Raw genomic sequence first — 19,661 nt, 5'->3', positions numbered from 1 at the left:
GGACTTGAGCTGCTTGCAGTGCTCTGGGCTTTGGAGGTCAAGATGACAGAAAACAATGACAAAAGGAGATGAGAAGGAGCACCAAATGAGGTAGGAATGCCAGTCGCATGTGGTGCCCTCCACGCCGAGAGGACTCAGCGCTTCAGGAATGATGGCAATGCCACTCATAGGGAGGGTGCCAGGAGTGACAGTCGCAGAGCCCTGGCCACCTGGAGGGCAGCAGTGTTAGGAGAAAAGGGGGAGCCTCATTGGAACGGATCGAGGAGAATCTTCATCGAGAGCTAGTGGAGACAATGACTATAGACACATTTTAAAATAAGTCTTGAAACAGATAAATATGAAAAATTTATATACAGATAGATACAGCTAGACGGAATTATAGACTCAGTTTTATTTGCTTGCTTCTTTGCAGAGGAAATAATTCCATATTTCTGATATTTTAATACTTTTAGACTAATTCTTACATAACTATTTATTATTTTAAAAAATGGATGTGAAACTAATGAAGTAACTCCTGGTTGCAGATCATAGTCAAACAAGAAGCATACTAATGTGAATTGTGGGCCCTTTTGTAGACTTACTCAAGATGAAACTCCAGGGATGAAGCCTGACTGCATTTACTGCCTTACAGAAAAAGTCATGGCTGGTGGGGGGGTGTTGAGAAACTCATGCTGACATACTCTGCTTTAGGGATTAATAACACAAACCGAAATATTTTTCTCACCCAACAAAGTTTAGGGAAAGTAGAACTGATTGTTCCAAAATAACAAATCTCCTTATTGCCAAATGCACTTTTTATTTCTATTTTCATATATTTTAGAAAGTAGCAGTTTACATATTTGAATAATTTAAAATTAGATATATATTTTTTAATAATTAGATACCTACAAATAATAAAATTCAAATGCATTTTAAGGGGAAATAAAATAACATATTCAAATTCTAATAAAAATATATAGATGACTTGAAATATCTTTGAATCATGTACCCTAAAACTTAAAGTATAATAATAATAAAAAAAAAGTTAGGTGGAAACTTGTAGAAATATAGCTAAATATAGATAAATGATTTTGTTAAACTTATTAAGGCACTTTGGAAAGAAAATTAGAAAAATAAAATGCCTATACTTAATGTTATTTTGTATGAGGATAAGGAAATATTTCAACTAAAGAGTATCCAATTTGTGTGTGTATGTGTTTTGTGTGTGTTGGTATGTGTGGTGAACATGCTTTCAAGTTACTTGGGTAAAGGCTTTAAAGTCGGAATGCTTGGCCAGGCGTGGTGGCTCATGCCTGTAATCCCAGCACTTTGGGAGGCCGAGGCGGGTGGATCACCTGAGGTCAGGAGTTCGCGACCAGCCTGACTAACATGGTGAAACTCCGTGTCTACTAAATACAAAAAAATTAGCCAGGCGTGGTGGTGCATGACTTTAATCCAAGCTACTTGGGAGGCTGAGACAGGAGAATCGCTGGTACCTGGGAGGGAGAAGTTGCAGTGAGCCAAGATCACGCCATTGCACTCCAGCCTGGGCAACAAGAGCAAAACTCAGTTTAAAAACAAAAACAAAAACACACAAACAAACAAACAGACAAAACAAAGTGGGAATTCTAGATTGAAAGGTAAGGCAGGCTTACTTATCTAAAAAACTGCCAAACTGTCATCCAGAGTGGCTATGTCATATTGCAACCAATTGTCAGTGTGTGAGGATTCCTGTGCCTCCCCATCCTCACCAGCCATTGATATTGTGAGAGTTTTGTTTTAGACTCTCACAATATCTAGAGATTTTTAGACATTCTAAAAATTATGTAGTGACCTTTCAGTGTGGTTTAAATTTAGATTTATTTATATTCTTCTTTGCCATTAATATGTCTTCTATGGTTAAGTGTCTGTTAAAAGTCTTGTGATGATTTTTTGTTCTTTATTTTTTTTCTTGTTGAGATTTAAGATTTTTTTATACATTTTGGATATAAATTCTTTATCACATATATGATTTGCAAATACTTTCTCTCACTATATGGCTGTCTTCTTATTCTCTTAACAATGTGTTTCACGAGCAAAAGTTTAAATTTTTTGAAGTCCAATTTTTAAATTTTTTTTTACCATATATCCTGTTGATGTCGTATTTAAAAACAAAGGCAGGAGTGATTGAATGTGACAAGGATACAGGGAACTTTGAAAGTGATAAAATTCTTCTGCATGATACTTGGGTGGTAGATACATGACTCTATGCATTTGTCAAGAGTCATCTAGTAAATCTGAAAACAGGTCATTTAAAAAAACATCAACCAGGACATCAGGGAATGTCAGAATGGAATGCAGACTGAAAAATGAATCAAACTATATTATAAATGTATGACAAACTTCACTGAAGGTGGTGAGGGAAAAATTGGAGCTGACTTGAGAAACATCAAAAAAATAACTGTTTTGACTGGTAACTGTAAAGTAAGCTAAAGACAAAAGAATTATAGAATTAAAGAATTAATCACTGTACCTTATTTGGGAAACTTGTTTTTTACAGAAATGGAGGTTAGAAATTTTGAAACCACATTACAAATACACTAGGGTTTGACAATAAGTAATAAAATATAGGTAATAGGTGACTCTAGAGAGTGACTTTGGAGTAGATAAACCTTGCAGATGCCACATTAACCAAATTGATTCAGCATTTTTTCTGTCAGAGGAAGAAGCCAGGAGGGATGGTGGGGATTGACTTTGAAGCTCGTGGTTCTGGATTACATCTGGAGGTATTATGAATTTATTTAATTCAATAACAAATACAGATGGACACATAAATTATATGAGCATGCAGGTTAGGATACGTGCATGTATTCCCTAGCTGTGCACATGCATGGGATCTAGAAGCACTGTAATTCCAGTAGCCATAAACACACTGCATGTGCCATGCCTCAGTTTCTAAATATTACTCTAATGAAATGAACCAGGATTTCCTGGAAAAATGGCTGATTCTCTACTTGAGGCAGGGAAAATAGAGGATAAGCATAATGCATATTATAATGCTAGAAAGTAGAATAGTGGCAAAAATAGAAGTTAAATAAAGATGAGGTTATATCAGAAGGACACGGCACCCAATCTGAAAGAACTCACAACAGCCAAAGTTTGTACAATTTGAGCAACAATATACATAACATAGCGTGTGTGTGTATACAGAGATATATATCCTATATATAGTATGTGTATATACCTATAGACACCATATTAAATATAAAATAAATATACACGACTATGAATTCATACTGGTAGAAAAATGATTATGAATATAAATATATGGCACAGGGGAATCTTCCTTGCAGAGGAATTCAAAATAATATATGTTGATATACCTCCTTTCAAGCAGTGGAGCTTAATATTACTACTTTTGAGTGTAGGTTGGACTTAGAGACTCATTTTCAAAGAATAAACTACACAAAGTGAGAAATAGTAACTTTATTTTTTATGTATTTATTAATTTTTTAATTATACTTTAAGTTCTAGGGTACATGTGCACAATGTGCAGGTTTGTTACATATGTATACATGTGCCATGTTGGTGTGCTGCACCCATTAACTCATCATTTACATTAGATATATATCCTAATGCTTTTCCTCCCCACACCCCCCAACCCAGAATAGGCCCCAGTGTGTGATGTTCCCCTTCCTGTGTCCAAATGTTCTCATTGTTCAATTCCCACCTATGACTGAGAACATGCTGTGTTTGGTTTTTTGTTCTTGTGATAGTTTGCTGAGAATGATGGTTTCCACCTTCATCCATGTCCCTACAAAGGACATGAACTCATCATTTTTATGGCTGCATAGTATTCCATGGTGTATATGTGCCACATTTTCTTTTTTTTTTTTATTATTATACTTTAGGTTTTAGGGTACATGTGCACAATGTGCAGGTTTGTTACATATGTATCCATGTGCCATGTAGATTTCCTGCACCCATTAACTTGTCATTTAGCATTAGGTATATCTCCTAATGCTGTCCCTCCCCCCTCCCCCAACCCCACAACAGTCCCCGGAGTGTGATGTTCCCCTTCCTGTGTCCATGAGTTCTCATTGTTCAATTCCCACCTATGAGTGAGAACATGTGGTGTTTGGTTTTCTGTCCTTGCGATAGTTTACTGAGAATGATGTTTTCCAGTTTCATCCATGTCCCTACAAAGGACATGAACTCATCATTTTTTATGGCTGCATAGTATTCCATGGTGTATATGTGCCACATTTTCTTAATCCAGTCTATCATTGATGGGCATTTGGATTGTTTCCAAGTCTTTGCTATTGTGAATAGTGCTGCAATAAACATACGTGTGCATGTGCCTTGATAGCAGCATGATTTATATTCCTTTGGGTACATACCCAGTAATGGGATGGCTGGGTCAAATGGTATTACTAGTTCTAGATCCTTGAGGAATCGCGACACTGTCTTCCACAATGGTTGAATGGTGGAACTAGTTTAAAGTCCCACCAACAGTGTAAAAATGTTCCTATTTCTTCACATCCTCTCCAGCACCTGTTGTTTCCTGACTGTTTATGATGGCCATTCTAACTGGTATGAGATGGTAGCTCATTGGAGTTTTGATTTGCATTTCTCTGATGGCCAGTGATGATGAACATTTTTTCATGTGTCTGTTGGCTGCATAAATGTCTTCTTTTGAGAAGTGTCTGTTCATATCCTTTGCCCAATTGTGGATGGGGTTGTTTGTTTTTTTCTTGTAAATTTGTTTGAGTTCTTTGTAGATTCTGGATATTAGCCCTTGGTCAGATGAGTAGATTGCAAAAATTTTCTCCCATTCTGTAGGTTGCCTGTTCACTCTGATGGTAGTTTCTTTTGCTGTGCAGAAGCTCTTTAGTTTAATTAGATCCCATTTGTCAATTTTGGCTTTTGTTGCCATTGCTTTTGGTGCTTTAGACATGAAGTCCTTGCCCATGCCTATGTTCTGAATGGTATTGCCTAGGTTTTCTTCTAGAATTTTTATGGTTTTACGTCTAACATTTAAGTCTTTAATCCATCTTGAATTAATTTTTATATAAGGTGTAAGGAAGGGATCCAGTTTCAGCTTTCTACATATGGCTAGCCAGTTTTCCCAGCATCATTCATTAAATAGGGAATCCTTTCCCCATTTCTTGTTTTTGTCAGGTTTATCAAAGATCAGATGGTTGTAGATGTGTGGCATTATTTCAGAGGGCTCTGTTCTGTTCCATTGATCTGTATCTCTGTTTTGGTACCAATACCATGCTGTTTTGGTCACTGCAGCCTTGCAGTATAGTTTGAAGTCAGGTAGTGTGATGCCTCCAGCTTTGTTCTTTTGGATTAGGATTGTCTTGGCAATGTGGGCTCTTTTTTGGTTCCATATGAACTTTAAAGTAGTTTTTTCCATTTCTGTGAAGAAAGTCATTGGTAGCTTGATGGGGATGTCATTGAATCTATAAATTCCCTTGGGCAGTATGGCCATTTTCACGATATTAATTCTTCCTATCCATGAGCATGGAATGTTCTTCCGTTTGTTTGTGTCCTCTTTTATTTTGTAGAGCAGTGGTTTGTAGTTCTCCTTGAAGAGGTCCTTCACATCCCTTGTAAGTTGGATTCCTAGGTATTTTATTCTCTTTGAAGCAATTGTGAATGGGCGCTCACTCATGATTTGGATCTCTGTTTGTCTGTTATTGGTGTGTAAGAATGCTTGTTATTTTTGCACATTGATTTTGTATCCTGAGACTTTGCTGACGTTGCTTATCAGCTTAAGGAGATTTTGGGCTGAGACAGTGGGGTTTTCTAAATATACAATCATGTCATCTGCAAACAGGGACAATCTGACTTCCTCTTTTCCTAACCGAATACCCTTTATTTCTTTCTCCTTCCTGATTTCCCTGGCCAGAACTTCCAACACTATTTTGACTAGGAGCGGTGAGAGAAGGCATCATTGTCTTGTGTCAGTTCTCAAAAGGAATGCTTCCAGTTTTTGCCCTTTCAGTATGATATTGGCTGTGGATTTGTCATAAATAGCTCTTATTATTTTGAGATACGTCCCACCAATACCTAATTTATTCAGAGTTTTTACCGCGAACGGTTGTTGAATTTTGTCAAAGGCCTTTTCTTCATCTATTAAGATAATCATGTGGTTTTTGTCTTTGGTTCTGTTTATATGATGGATTATGTTTATCGATTTGTGTATGTTGAACCAGACTTGCATCCCAGAGATGAAGCCCACTTGATCATGGTGACTAAGCTTTTTGATGTGCTGCTGGATTTGGTTTGCCAGTATTTTACTGAGGATTTTTGCATCAATGTTCATCAGGGATATTGGTCGAAAATTCTCTTTTTTTTGTTGTGTCTCTGTCAGGCTTTGGTATCAGGATGATGCTGGCCTCATAAAATGAGTTAGGGCGGATTCCCTCTTTTTCTATTGATTGGAATAGTTTCAGAAGGAATAGTACCAGCTCCTCCTTGTATCTCTGGTAGAATTCAGCTGTGAATCTGTCTGGTCCTGGACTTTTTTTGGTTGGTAGACTATTAATTATTGCCTCAATTTCAGAGCCTGTTATTGGTCTTTTCAGTGATTCAACTTCTTCCTGGTTTAGTCTTGGGAGGGTGTATGAGTACAGGAATTTATCCATTTCTTCTAGATTTTCTAGTTTATTTGTGTAGAGGTGTTTATAGTATTCTCTGATGGTAGTTTGTATTTCTGTGGGATTGGTGGTTATATCACCTTTATCATTTTTTATTGCTTTTATTTGATTCTTCTCTCATTTCTTCTCTATTAGTCTTGCTAGTGGTCTATCAATTTTGTTGATCTTTTCAAAAAACCATTTCCCAGTTTCACCGATTTTTTAAAGGCTTTTTTGTGTCTCTATATTCTTCAGTTCTTCTCTGATCTTAGTTATTTCTTGCCTTCTGCTAGCTTTTGAATGTGTTTGCTCTTGCTTCTCTAGTTCATTTAATCGTGATGTTAGGGTGTCAATTTTAGATCTTTCCTGCTTTCTCTTGTGGACATTTAGTGCTGTAAATTTCCCTCTACACACTGCTTTGAATGTGTCCCAGAGATTCTGGTATATTGTGTCTTTGTTCTCATTGGTTTCAAAGAACATCTTTATTTCTGCCTTCATTTCCTTATGTACCCAGTAGTCATTCATGAGCAGGTTGTTCAGTTTCCATGTAGTTGAGCAGTTTTGAGTGAGTTTCTTAATCCTGAGTTCTAGTTTGATTGCACTGTGGTCTGAGAGACAGTTTGTTATAATTTGTGTTCTTTTACGTTTGCTAAGGAGTGCTTTACTTCCAACTATGTGGTCAGTTTTGGAATAAGTGTGATGTGGTGCTGAGAAGAATGTATATTCTGTTGATTTGTGGTGGAGAGTTCCATAGATGTCTATTAGGTCCACTTGGTGCAGAGCTAAGTTCAATTCCTGGATATCCTTGTCAACTTTCTGTCTCTTTGATCTGTCTAATGTTGACAGTGGGGTGTTAAATCTCCCATTATTATTGTGTGAGAATCTAAGTCTCTTTGTAGGTCTCTAAGGACTTGCTTTATGAATCTGGGTGCTCCTGTATTGGGTGCATATATGTTTAAGATAGTTAGCTCTTCTTGTTGAATTGATCCCTTTACCATTATTTAATGGCTTTCTTTGTCTCTTTTGATCTTTGTTGGTTTAAAGTGTGTTTTATCAGAGACTAGGATTGCAATCCCTGCCTTTTTTTGTTTTCCATTTGCTTGGTAGATCTTCCTCTGTCCCTTTATTTTGAGCTTATGTGTGTCTCTGCACGTGAGATGGGTCTCCTGAATACAGCACACTGATGGGTCTTGACTCTTATCCAGTTTGCCAGTCTGTGTCTTTTAATTGGAGAATTTAGTCCATTTACATTTAAGGTTATTATTGTTACGTGTGAATTTGATCCTGTCATTATATGTTAGCTGGTTATTTTCCTCGTTAGTTGATGCAGTTTCTTCCTAGCATCAATGGTCTTTACAATTTGGCATGGTTTTGCAGTGGCTGGTACCGGTTGTTACTTTCCATGTTTAGGGCTTCCTTCAGGAGCTCTTGTAGGGCGGGCCTGGTGGTGACAAAATCTCTCAGCATTTGCTTCTCTGTAAAGGATTTTATTTCTCCTTCACTTTATGAAGCTTAGTTTGACTGGATATGAAATTCTGGGTTGAAAATTCTTGTCTTTAAGAATGTCGAATGTTGGCCCCACTCTCTTCTGCCTTGTAGAGTTTCTGCTGAGAGATCTGCTGTTAGTCTGATGGGTTTCCCTTTGTGGGTAACTGGACCTTTCTCTAGGGCTGCCCTTAACATTTTTTCCTTCATTTCAACTTTGGTGAATCTGACAATTATGTGTCTTGGAGTTGCTCTTCTCAAGGAGTATCTTTGTGGCATTCTCTGTATTCCCTGAATTTGAATGTTGGCCTGCCTTGCTAGGTTGGGGAAGTTCTCCTGGATAATATCTTGAAGAGTGTCTTCCAACTTGGTTCCATTCTCCCCACCACTTTCAGGTACACCAATCAGATGTAGATTTGGTCTTTTCACATAGTCCCATATTTCTTGGAGGCTTTGTTCGTTTCTTTTTACTCTTTTTTCTCTAAACTTCTCTTCTCACTTCATTTCATTCATTTGATCTTCAATCACTGATACCCTTTCTTCCAGTTGATCGAATTGGCTACTGAAGCTTGTGTATGCATCATGTAGTTCTTGTGCCATGGTTTTCAGCTCCATTAGGTCATTTAAGGACTTCTCTACACTGGTTATTCTAGTTAGCCGTTTGTCTATTCTTTTTTCAAGGTTTTTAGCTTCTTTGCGTTGGGTTCAAACTTCCTCCATTAGCTCAGAGAAGTTTGATTGTCTGAAGTCTTCTTCTCTCAACTCATCAATGTCATTCTCTGTCCAGTTTTGTTCCATTGCTGGTGAGGAGCTGTGTTCCTTTGGAGGGAGAGAGGTACTCTGATTTTTAGAATTTTCAGCTTTTCTGCTCTGTTTTTTTTCCCATCTTTGTGGTTTTATCTACCTTTGGTCTTTGATGATGATGACGTACAGATGGGGTTTTGGTGTGGATGTACTTTCTGTTTGTTAGTTTTCCTTCTAACAGTCAGGACTCTCAGCAGCAGGTCTGTTGGAGTTTTCTGGAGGTCCACTCCAGACCCTGTTTGCCTGGGTATCAGCAGCAGAGGCTGCAGAACAGCAAATATTGCTGAACAGCAAATGTTGCTGCCTGGTCACTCCTCTGGAAGCTTCATCTCAGAGGGGTACCCAGCTGTATGAGGTGTCAGTCTGCCCCCTACGGGGGGGTACCTCCCAGTTAGGCTAATCTGGGATCTGGGACCCGGGACCCACTTGAGGAGGCAGTCTGTCTGTTCCCAGATATCAAACTCCTGCTGGGAGAAGCACTACTCTCTTCAAAGTTGTCAGACAGGGACATTTAAGTCTGCAGAGGTTTCTGCTGCCTTTTGTTCAGCTATGCCCTGCCTCAAGAGGTGGAGTCTACAGAGGCAGGCAGGCCTCCTTGAGCTGAGGTGGGCTCCACCCAGTTCAAGCTTCCAGGCCGCTTTATTTACCTACTCAAGCCACAGCAATAGCAGGCACCCCTCCCCCAGCCTCGCTGCCACCTTGCAGTCTGATCTCAGACTTCTGTGCTACCAGTAGGGGCAGACTGACACCCCATACAGCCGGGTACCCCTCCGTGGGCATGGGACCCTCTGAGCCAGGCATGGGATATAATCTCCTGGTGTGCCATTTTCTAAGACCCTTGGAAAAGTGCAGTATTAGAGTGGGAGTGACCCAATTTTCCAGGTGCTTTCTGTCACCCCTTCCCTTGGCTATGAAAGGGAATTCCCTGACCCCTTGTGTTTCCTGGGTGAGGTGATGCCTCACCCTGCTTTGGCTCACACTCAGTGGGCTGCACCCACTGTCCTGCCCCCACTGTCTGACGTGCCCCAGTGAGATGAACTGGGTACCTCAGTTGGAAATGCAGAAATTACCTGTCTTAGTAACTTTAGGCTAGAGAAACCCATCAGATGCCACTGTAACCAAGTGGGCAAGGTATATGTTACCAGAAATAAGTCCTGTCATTCCTCAAATAATGAAATAAGAATGATGTTCACCTCTGTGATATTCTTCACAAAAATCTTCAAACCTAGCCTAATCATGGGGAAGCATTGAACTGACCAAAATTGAGACCGTCCATAAATCACCTGGCCTATACTGATCACAACTATCAAGGTCATAGAAAACAAAACACCTGAACAAAATGCCATTGATTGGAAGCGACCAAGAAAACATGATGACTAAATGCAATGTGGTGTGTTGGATGAAATCTTGTAGTGAAAGAAGACATTAGTGGAAAAAAGGTAAAGTCTGAATATAAAGCCTATAGTTCAGTTCATGGCAATATGGCAATGTTAACCTGTTAATGGTTATGTAATTTGTTAAACTTAGAATAAAATGGGTGTAGGTTATAGACTAATTCTGTGTACTATACTTACAACATTTTTCTAACTATGAAATTATTTCAAAGTAAAAATTCAATTGAAATAATTTTAAAATAGTTTGTGAAAGAATTAGATTTTTCTTTTACTCGAGATGAATTAATAGAGACCAAATTTGCTATCATGCTTGAAACAAAGTTGTAGTACTGCTGCATTTCAAAGCTCAAAATAAAACTACCTTGATTACAGGCACTATGGTCCTGTTGTAAAAATACAGAGAGATCATAGGAAAAGGATAGAGAGTACAAAATTAGACCCAGGTTCACATGATCAATTGGTTTTCATCTAAGTTGCAAAGGCAATTCATTAAGAAAAGGATTACCTAAAAATAACTGGTAGTAGAACAATTTGATATCCACAGTAAACAAAATTAATCTCAATGAAAAATTCAAAAATTAGCTAAAAGTGTACTAGAGAACTAATGTAAAAGTTAAAACCACAACAGTTATAGAATAAAAATGGAAGAAAATATTTGTGACCTTTGGCTAGGCAAAAAAATTTTAAGTTACGACACTACAGAATTAAATAAGAGATAAAATCTTCTATAATGTTTAGAAATTCCCAAATATTTGTAAATTAAGCTACGCACAGGAAACCACAAAATAAATTAGAAACTATAGATAATTTAAAGATAATAAATATTTGTAAGATGAAGCTTAGAGGGAAATGTATAGCCTTAATTTTTTATATTAGAAAGAAGAAAAGGTTTATGATAAAAATATCACCTTTCACTCTTTAGGGCCATCTGAAGAAAGATTTAATATAATTCAAGGTAAGTTGAAGAAAACAAATAATAGAGGTAACAGAAAAGAAACATAAGATGGAAATAATAAAGACAAAAGTTGTTTGAAATGATGAATAAAACAAATAAATCTCTAGTTAGAATTGTAAAAGAAAATAAACAGAAAAATCACAATTTGTCAGAGCATCGCCATGAATACTAGAGATATAGAAGTGTAAAAAGGAAAAAAAACCACCATTCAGTAAAGAAAAAAAGGGCAAATGAAATGAAATTGAAAACTTTTACTGAAAAATAGAATCTGCTAAGACTAATACAAAAAGAGGAAATCTGGATAGCCTTATTTTGTTTAAATAAGTGAAATTGAGACTTAAGACTTCATCCTTTGCCCCTATACACAAAACACCCCCAGGTACAGTTGGCTTCATTAGTCCACTCTATTAAAATTCAGGAAACAATTATACAAAACTTACACAAACTCTTTCACAAAATATAAGGAGAGGAAACATTCCCAATTTGTTGTACGAAATCAGCATGGCCCTGAATCCGACATTGTCAAGTGCTATAGCAGAATGAAAATGTACTAAAATTACGGACCTATAACATTTATGAACACGGATGCTAAAATCTTTTATGAAATATTGTCAGATCTCATTCAGCAATACATAAAAGGATAACACATGTTGGCCACATAGATTTAGTCTAGAAATCTAGGATTACTTCAAAATACGAAAATCAATATATGCACTGATCAATATATGGCTGATATATAAAATGTGCATCTATATGTATATATAGCTTTATATGTATTACTGTATATAGTTTAATGTATAACCTAAAATACAGGTTGGGATATGTGCATGTATTTCCCAGTTGTGCCCATGGACAAGATGTATCACGCTTGTAATCCCAGCACTTTGGGAGGCCGAGGTGGGCGGATCATGAGGTCAGGAGATCGAGACCATGGTGAAACCCCGTCTCTACTAAAAATACAAAAAATTAGCCGGGCATGGTGGCGGGCGCCTGTAGTCCCAGCTACTCGGAGAGGCTGAGCCAGGAGAATGGCGTGAACCCAGGAGGCGGAGCTTGCAGTGAGCCGAGATCGTGCCACTGCACTCCAGCCCGGGCGACAGAGTGAGACTCCATCTCAAAAAAAAAAAAAAACAAGATGTATCAAGAATAATAAAAATCATTGCTAAAAAGACAAATCAGCCCATTAAAAATGGGCAAGTGCTCTGATCAAGCACCCAGGCATGCCACTAAAGAAGATGTACAGGCCGGGCGCGGTGGCTTATGCTTGTAATCCCAGCACTTTGGGAGGCCGAGGCGGGCGAATCACAAAGTCAGGAGATTGAGACCATGGTGAAACCCCGTCTCTACTAAAAATACAAAAAATTAGCCAGGCGTGGTGGCAGGCACCTGTAGTCCCAGCTACTCGGAGAGGCTGAGGCAGGAGAATGGTATGAACCCGGGAGGCAGAGCTTGCAGTGAGCCAAGATTGCGCCACTGCACTCCAGCCTGGGGGACAGAGCGAGACTCCGTCTCAAAAAAAAAAAAAAAAAAGAAGAAGATGTACAAATTGTGAGTAAGTACATGAAAAGGCGCTGACATCATTATTAATCAAGTAGGTGGAAATTAAACTATCTTGGGCTACCACGTCACACCCACTAGAATAACTAAAAGGAGAAAGACTGGCAATACCAAGTGTTGTTAATGATGTTGAGCAACTGAACTCACAAGCACTGTGAGAAATGTACAATCGTATAGTGCTTCCATTTCCAAGAGGAATAAAATCAAGTGTTCATAGCAGTTTTTCATATCTAAATTGAACCTTCACAAAATTCTCATGATCAAATGAATAGGTAAGCAAATGGTTTTATATTTATGCAATGATTGCTACTCAGCAATACAAAGAATGGAATACTGATAGATGCAAAAACAGAGCTGAATCTCAAACAAGGAAGACTAGACAAAAATAGATATTGATATCTATAGATGTATGGACACTTCTATCTGTCTGTATATAGATATTTAGACTCATAGCTGTGGTAGTATTTCATTTGTTTGCTTTCTAGGTAAATTAATCTATGATGATGAAAATCAGAAGAGTGACTGTGCCTGAGTGCTATAGAAATGTTCTGTATCTTGATCAGAGGAGTGGTTACAAAGCTATATGGGTTTGCTAAAACTCATCAAACTGTGTCTTTCATATATGAGTATTTTATTTTGTTTAAATTATTCCCCAATAAACACTTATATTTAATGCTTACTTGATAATTCTTTAAAGTAAATCTGAATATAAAAATACATATTAGTATACATGAAATACGTATTATTCAAAAAAGGAAGGAGGTTAAATATTAGAGCAGCAAAAGCCTTTAAGGAAATTTTAAATTATAGAATTTCCCTGAGCTTGCAGATAGGGTATTACTGGATGCCAGAATAAAAATGTAATATTTAGGACTTTTCATTATAAATCATAAAAATGGAGGTAAAATTCAGGAATTCAGCCAAGGAAACAAAACAATTTACACCTTCTCGAGATTGCTACTGGTGCTTTGTTTACAGCACTGAGACTTTCCTGTCTTGCACATTCATAGAAATGAAAATCAATCCATAGAATCGAGAATGTTATAAAAGTAGTTACCAAAGCTAGACAGAAGTTAGCTTTTTCAAACATTTCTAAAGAAATGTTCATTGACAGATAAAAGCAATAAGTGGTTGTTAGTTTTGGATAAGTTAAATGTATATTTTCTTTTCCCAGGGCATTCCTGACTTATGTCAACTGTCGTGGCAAATTATGAATACCTCTTCCTATCAGTCTCCCAAGTGACATTGTTTGGGTGGCAAATTCCATGATCATCTTAGTTTGGGAGATCTGGTACATTTGGACAAGATAGGCACTTTTGGTTCATTTCTTCTACTAAGCAGTAAAGGGTTCTCTTCCCATTATCAGGTTCAGATTATGATAGATCCATGATATCCAAGGCTTTCTTGATATTTTAATGTCACATGTCTGGAATTTTAGAAAATTCTTGAATTTATATGAAGTCTATTCATCTTTCACATATGTAGTCTTATTTTTAGCCTGTCTCTTAGGAAATAAAAAACAGATTGTACCCATGTACAAAGTAGCTTCTTGGGTGGGTTCTCAATACTTTTTAAGTATAGGAAGACGGCCATCAGAGAGCACTGGGCAGAGTCCCCAGGGATTGACAATACTCAGTGGATGCCATGCCTATGATCATGGAGCACACACAGGACTTCTATTTAGAATAACAGGGTAATAGTATTAACTTCAATTTAATAAAAACAATTTTAAATTAAAAATAGGAAGTCAAAGTTTGTTAGTTTTCAACTATGCAATTATTGAATACCTGCAGACATTTTCCTATTTTTCCATGTTGATTTATGTAGCTGGAATTCATTATATTTTTCTGTTGTAATCAACCTTCCATTGCAGTAATACTGCATAATTTGTTTCTCTATTCTTTATTATATTAACATAACTTTTAATTGATTCAGTTTTTTGCTATGATAAAGATGCTTTGGTGAACAGACATTCTGGTATGCCTTGATGCACATGTGTAAGAGGATTTTTGTTTTTTAAGGGTATATATCTGGTGATAGAATTGCTGAGACCGTGGATATAGACACCTTTAACTTTAATAAATAATACTAGACTATTTTCCACAATTATTTTACCAATTTATGTTCTTACTAGAGTTTACAAACCAGTTGCTCCTCTTAGTCTCAAGCATTTATTGTCTGCATTTGTTTCTAATTTGATGGTTGAATAACGTGCTGTGAACAGAATATGCTTTTGCCTGATAACTAGCAGCCACTGAGTGCTTTTTGATGATGATCGGCTGTTTGGGTTTCTCTCGTCTAAAATGCTTGTTCCTATCTTGGCTCCATTTTTTTATTGGATTATTTGACTTTTTTCTTTATTGACTTTTAGAAGGTTTTTGACTATTTTAAATATTTCTTTTTTTTCACTTGTAATTTGTTGCAGTTATGTTCTATGAGTTTGTTACTAAACTCTTTAGGTCTGCGATAAACTAGTCTTATTTTCTGTCCACTTGAGGCAATACTTTCAAACATTAGATTTTACGTTTCCTGGTTTTACCAAATTTCTGCAATATAAATTATCTTACTCCTATTATTTGCCTACTGCTGGCTTAGGACAGGTTTAGGCATTAGCCTTCTAAGCAAGTTACTCATCAACCATCAGATTTTAAACTTCCAAAACTTTGTTGTGTCCTCCCCCGTTCTTTGCAATTATTTTGTGTTTTTCTAGTCTCTAGTCTCTTTACTGTAATCTCAATGATATTTTGGTCAACGGAAAAAGTAAAATGTGAGTCTTTACTATTTTATCATGTTTATATAGAGAATATTTTCACTATTTGACGTGTATATCAAAAAAGGAAATAAAATAGTAGTGATTGTTTTGCAGCTTCAATGAAACTAAAAGCCATGTGTGTGTACTTGAGTATTTGACTCTCTCAGCAATTTTATTCAGTACCTGAGCCTAGTGTTTCTATGGCGTGTTCACAGGCATCCTCTCATTCTACCCTTATTCATTTGGCCCCATTGGTATTACAGGTTCCATTATATATGAGAAGGAATCACAGTTCAAAAACCTTAATTATCTTGTTCTGGAGTACCACCAGCAAAGCAGTTGAAGAAATTAAACCAAGTTCTTCAGAATCCACCTGCAGCTCCCTCTCCTACTGAAAAATATACTCAATTACCTAAGTTGGGCCCTTACCTGGTAGACTTAAACTGGGAGCAATTTTAATTCAGAACAATAAAACAGTAGCAAACTCTGCATGTTTGATATTTATGCAGGACAACATATTGAGTAATGTGTTTGTTGGTTTTTCTAATAAAAGGAGAATATGCTCTTGGGCATTGCACTTAATTTTCTATGCAGTTTGTGTCTCATCTTCTGAGAAAAATTTACTAATCTTTAGGGTTGGAAGAACTATTTCTAGATAATACTCACCTGGAGCCTTATGGAATTGAATTCAATTTCTGACACATAAACATTGTTACAGCAAATTGACTTTCAATAATATCTGAAATTTTTGTGTTAAAGGGATGATACAAACAATATCTATTCTAATCGTAACTGGTAACCTTTTGTTGACTTTTGAGATGAATTTGAAAGGGAAAATGCTATTACTTTGAAACAATTACCTCTTTCCAAGAAGAAAAACTCTCAGTTTTCTTAAAGGGTCGTATGGATTGCTCAAGATTAGTCCTCATCACTTAGAAGCATGGACATTCTTTTGCTTTTTTGTTCTTTCATTCTATATCACAACTAGGATGGCTTCTAAGATTTACATTTCGTTGTGAATGAAATGTAAATAAAATAACATAGTGTATTAGTAAATTTCCCTGAATAACAAGGCATGTGATTTGTGATCTCTCTGAGTTATATTTCTGAAATCTCCCTTAGAAACACTATGCATAGCTAATTATTGCCTTATAATGTATCTTATGGATTTTAAACCTGAAGTCATACTTATATCAGCTTATTTGATACTCACAGGGCTCTTGTAGAAGCACGGAATAGCTGTAGTACTTTTTTGGGAGCACAGAACTTGGGCACAGAACATAGACTGTAGAGAATACTTTTTGGAGGAGTTCTGAAAACAACTGGACACAAGCCTGGAAGAAGAATAGGAGCCTGAGAAGTGTGGGGAAATGGGAGTTCAGGCAGACACAGCCACCAATGAGAGGGACCACTGCTGCAAAGAGAGGATTTCATATTTAGAGAATGGCAATGACTTTGGAATAGTAAAATAGAGAAGATGATATTTTAATGTCAAGACTCATAGATAGATAATTAAGGACAGTGAATATTATTCTAAATGATACTGATTGTGTCCTGAAGATGATGATGATCCATGAAAGAACTTATTGTTGAAGAATCACATGATCATATAAGTTGAAAGTTTATGTTTCAAAAAGATGACTTCAGCAGCAGCGCATAGAACAAATCAGGGATTTTATATGGAACACTATATGATCAGTTTTTCATGATTATGGAAATCTAAGCAAGGAAAAATAACAAGATAAGCCAAATGAGGTAGAAAGACTTAAGGAAAGTACACAGTTGTTAAATTAATTGGAGATTTTAGTAGAACTTGACCCATTGATTGTATAGGGCCAAAGTGAAGGAAGAAATCAAATATGAAGTTCAGTTTCATGGCTTGGGGCATGGGAGTTGTGATGATACGATTAATAGATTACATGGAAAAACAGGCATGTTTTCATGGGGAAAGGCTAACTTTCAGTGTCAATGTGCTGATTCTAGGGACTTTCCAAGAGGACCTGATAGTGTGTGGTGCATGTGTTGTGTGTGGTGTATGTGTTGTGTGTTCTGTATGTGTAGCTGGAGTTCAGAGAAATCTCTGGCCCAGAGATAGAATCAGTGATTGGCCCTTGAGTGCATGAGGTAAGTATAGATTTGAAAGCCCTAGTCTAGTGAGGGAAGCATTCCCACAAAAAAATGTATGGAAGAATCAGAAAAAAACAAACAAACAAAAAAAAACCACCCAGTCAAAACATCCCGGATAGCAGCAATATTTAAGGGGCAAAAGGAAAGACCACAAATTAGGTTAAGAGATAATTGTCTTTAAAAAAGCACAATTCATTCCCTATTTTGCATTAATAAAGCATATAATCTTAGACAAGCATTCAAAATCCTTCACAACCTGGCCTAAACTGCTTTTAGAAGAATGAAAGAGAGGGGAATGATATTTAGGGAAAGAGAAAGAGAAGAGGAAGGAGGAAGAGCAAGACAGAGAAGAAATGCTGTGTGATTTGTGGTTGAATTGAATTGTACAGTGTCAGGGAAGGTGGAGAGCTTGACTTGACTGCCTCTTGCTTGGCAGGACAAAATAAGGAACTGAGATAGAATTAGTCACCCTGGTTCTTGTCAGAGCAGCTCTGTGAATAACCTAAGAGCAGGGAAATAGTGTCACAAAGCCAATGGGAAGTGAGGCTGCCCAGAGTGAACCCTGCAGCCCGCTGGCTATAAGAAAGCACCGGCCGTGCGCGGTGTCTCACGCCTGTAATCCCAGCACTTTGGGAGGTCAAGGCGGGCGTATCGCGAGGTCAGGAGATGCAGACCATCCTGGCTAACACGGTGAAACCCCGTCTCTACTAAAAATACAAAAAATCAGCAGGGCCTAGAGGTGGGTGCCTGTAGTCCCAGCTACTTGGGAGGCTGAGGCAGGAGAATGTCGTGAACCAGGGAGGCGGAGCTTGCAGTGAGCCGAGATCGCGCCGCTGCACTCCAGCCTGGGCGACAGAGCGAGACTCCGTCTCAAAAAAAAAAGAAAAAGAAAAAACGAAAGCACCATTTCCTAGCAGAACTTCATCCTCCATCATGCTTCCCTTCGTTAGCCCACTGGATCTCACACTGAGGCGCTATCTAATCTAGGACGTCAGGATAGGAAGGGGTATTTACGTCACATGTGTGAAGCTGAATCCTCTCTCCTGATTGACATCAGCCTGGCCATTCCTCGTGATTATGCAGTGATGTGTTCTGCTCCTGCCATCTGCCCCCACTGCTGTTCCTGGAGGTAAACATAACCGGGCTATCCCAGCTTCAGAGCATGCTCCTCTTACTGTCTCATGGGAGCCTGGACCCAGAAACTTTCTCGCATATTCTATAGCAAGGCACAGCCAAGATCACCATGAAATCCTTAGGAAGCCTTTCTAACGCTCAGGGCAAACAGAAGGGGATGGTATCTGGTGTCATGTGGCTGCTTCCAGGATTCACGGTTCCAGTCTTTTCTCATAGAGTTGCTAACTACCTGCTCCCATACGCAGCTGGCTAAGTCCCAGTTCACTCTTCAGAAGAGAGGCCTCTCCCTTCACCCTCCAGGGAGGCCCTTTCTGGTCTCTCAACTCTAGATTCTATCAACTGGGAAGAAAGCAACTCTCCTCAACTCAGCCGGTTATTCCACCGCCCTTTAGTGAGACAGACTTGTTTCACCCACAGAAACTAAATCCCATATTCTCTAGTTTTAAAAAAAATGTCTACTTAACCATAACCTATAACCTATTGATTAGAAGATGACTTTTCTGTGTCCCTTTTACTGTTGCTTCTGAGTATTCCAAAATATAATTTTTCCAAAATTTAGATCTTCCAGTTAGAATTCCAAGTTTTTTTTTTTTTTTAGTGGACAAACTAAGTATTACACATTTCCCTTCAGGAATTTTCTTTTTTTTTAGACAGAGTCTTGCTCGGGCGCCAGGCTGGAGTGCAGTGGCACGATCTCGGGTCACTGCAACCTCCACCTCCTGGGTTCACGTCATTCTCCTGCCTCAGTCTCCCAAGTAGCTGGGACTACAGGCGCCTGCCACCACGCCCGGCCAATTTGTGTATTTTAGTACACAACGGGATTTCACCATGTTGGCCAAGATTGTCTC

The 19,661-nt window shown here is 37.9% G+C and overlaps 1 protein-coding gene across 7 annotated transcripts in view; it reads left to right on the top strand.

Moving 5' to 3' along the window:
* The window catches only part of SNTG1 (syntrophin gamma 1), an 870,442-nt gene that overhangs the window by 226,833 nt on the left and 623,948 nt on the right, over positions 1-19,661 (top strand). Inside the window, exons 3-4 of one of the 7 annotated variants that reach the window (XM_055286456.2) lie at positions 10,124-10,333; positions 11,211-11,243. The exons of the other annotated variants lie outside the window; for them this stretch is intronic. The gene's annotated coding sequence lies outside the window, so the exon portion shown is untranslated. The remainder of the gene's footprint in view (positions 1-10,123; positions 10,334-11,210; positions 11,244-19,661) is intronic. 7 annotated transcript variants of the gene reach the window in all.

Source organism: Symphalangus syndactylus, chromosome 7 (genome assembly GCF_028878055.3).
Source record: "Symphalangus syndactylus isolate Jambi chromosome 7, NHGRI_mSymSyn1-v2.1_pri, whole genome shotgun sequence".
Lineage (NCBI taxonomy): Eukaryota > Metazoa > Chordata > Mammalia > Primates > Hylobatidae > Symphalangus > Symphalangus syndactylus.
This window is presented reverse-complemented; position numbering and strand designations above follow the sequence as displayed.